The sequence below is a fragment of the Palaemon carinicauda genome, chromosome 4 (assembly GCF_036898095.1).
Source record: "Palaemon carinicauda isolate YSFRI2023 chromosome 4, ASM3689809v2, whole genome shotgun sequence".
In the NCBI taxonomy this organism is placed as follows: domain Eukaryota; kingdom Metazoa; phylum Arthropoda; class Malacostraca; order Decapoda; family Palaemonidae; genus Palaemon; species Palaemon carinicauda.
The window spans coordinates 182,980,370-182,982,869 of NC_090728.1; positions in this window are offsets into that span (position 1 = coordinate 182,980,370).

The following is a 2,500-nucleotide window of genomic DNA, read 5'->3' on the forward strand; positions in this document are numbered from 1 at the left end:
GGCGCCTCTGGGAGGAACCGCGAAAAACCATCTGTAGACAAAGGACTCTTGCAAAGTCCTCAGCTGTCCCCCGAGTTCTTTAATAGGAATTTCGCAGGCAGCCTTCCGCGCTTGTATCGCCGACGCTGCTGCGTTTTTCAGGTGGAGTCCTCCTCCAAATAGGGGCTCCGGTCACACACACCAACACGCTCACGATAAATGCTTTTAATACTGACATATTAAACTCATGCAGATCGAGAGACCCGAATCAGCTATATTTTGAAAAAAATATAAAATCTCTGAAGACTTCAGAATCCGCTTTGGTATCTGGAGACAGTTGGAACAAGTCTTCAAGATTACGGGAAAATTGTCTTCAAAGCCAAAGATTTTTTCGTAAAATGTGTGTGTGTGTGTGCGCGCGTGTGTGTGTGTGTGCGCGCGTGTGTGTGTGTGCGCGCGTGTGTGTGTGTGTGTGACGATCTTCAAGAGATTCGTAAATAATTTATTACTATTATTATTATTATTATTATTATTATTATTATCATTATTGCTACCATTAGGAAAAGTAACTTTATAAATAAACATACAAATCAAATAAGATAAACCTGAAAAAAACAAAGAAGCGAACCTCACAAACATTTGCTAAAAAAAAATAAAACACGTTTAAAATCTCGCTCCTTCTAAAAGGTTTTTAAACATTTTTTATCATTCATCGGCACAACTCAAATAACAGAAACTTCTATAAGGTACACTTCTTGAAATATAGTTCTTCTTTTGATATTTTCTATTGTACCAATTTAAGAACAAACCTTTTCGTATCATTTATATTTTTTCTGATTTATTTATTTTGCTGTCATGTATTTTTTTTTTACTGATTATCTGTCACAAAGGACTAGAAGAGTTGGAAGACCCAGGCCTATATCGGCTGAGGACTATGAAGCGCGAAGTAGGAGATGGTGAATGAAGAAGTATTGCATTAAAAGCTCAAGATAGAGATGACTGGGGTATATATATATATATATATATATACTATATATATATATATATATATATATATATATATACCAGAACCGTCAAAAGGGACGTCTAAATATTCAGAAAGATATGCACACACGCACACACAGGTTCAACCCTTCTCGCCCCTTCCCACTTTCCTAGCTACAGCCCCTTTCACCAGGGTATGATCACTCCTCTCCCCCCGTACCCGAGGGACGGGGGGGGGGGAGACCGGGTGGTCTTTGTTTTTTTGTTTACTTTTTTTGTTTACCATTCAATGGTAAAGCTCTTCTAGGAGAATGACTCTCCAAAATCAAACCATTGTTCTCTAGCCCTGGGTAGTGCCATGGCCTCTGTACCATGGTCTTCCACTGTCTTTTGGGTTAGAGTTTTCTTGCTTGAGGGTACACTCGGGCACACTATTCTATCTTATTTCTCTTCCTCTCGTTTTTCTGGAGTTTTTTATAGTTTATATATGATGGATCTAATTTGGCGTTGTTGATGATCTTGAAATATTTTATTTCGATTGCTTATTACTTCTCTTGCAGTTTATTTATTTCCTTGTTTCCTTTCCTCACTGTGCTATTTTTCCCCTGTTTGAGCCCTTGGGCTTATAGCTTCTTGCTTTACAACTACGGTTGTAGCTTAAATAATAATAATAATAATAATAATAATAATAATAATAATAATAATAATAATGATAATTATTATTATTATTAAAAGCCAGGCTACAACCCTAGTTGGAAAAGCAAGAAGCTATAAGCTCAAGGATTCCAACAGGGAAAAATAGCCCAGTGAGGAAAGGAAATAAGGAAATAAATAAGCTACAAGAGAAGTAATAAACAATCAAAATAAAATATTAAAAAATAATAACCACATTAAATTAGATATCTTATATATAAGCTATAAAAAGTCAAAACAATCAAGAGGAAGAGAAACAAGATAGAACAGCGGGCCCAAGTGTACCCTCAAGCAAGAGAACTGTAACCCAAGACAGTGGAAGGCCACGGTACAAAGGCTATGACACTACCCAAGACCAGAGAGCAATGGTTTGATTTTGGAGTGTCCCTCTCCTAGAAGAGCTTCTTACCATAGCTGAAGAGTCTCTTCTACCCTTGCCAAGAGGAAAGTGGCCAGCTGAACAATTACAGTGCAGTAGTTAACCCCTTGTGGCAAAGGAAAATGTTTTGATATTCCAAGTGTTGTCGGGTGTGTGAGGACAGAGGAGAATGTGGAAAGAATAGGTCAGACTATTCGGTGTATGTGTAGGCAAAGACAAATTGGGCCGGTAACCAGTTAATGGACCCAATAACACTAGCGGTAGTATATATATATATATATATATATATATATATATATATATATATATATATATTTATATAAAATATATATTGTTACTAGCTAAGCTACAACCCTAGTTGGAAAAGCAAGATGCTATAAGTCTAAGAGCTCCAACAAGGAAAAATAGCCCAGTGAGGAAAGGAAATAAGGAAATAAATAAACGATATAAGAGTAATGAAAAATT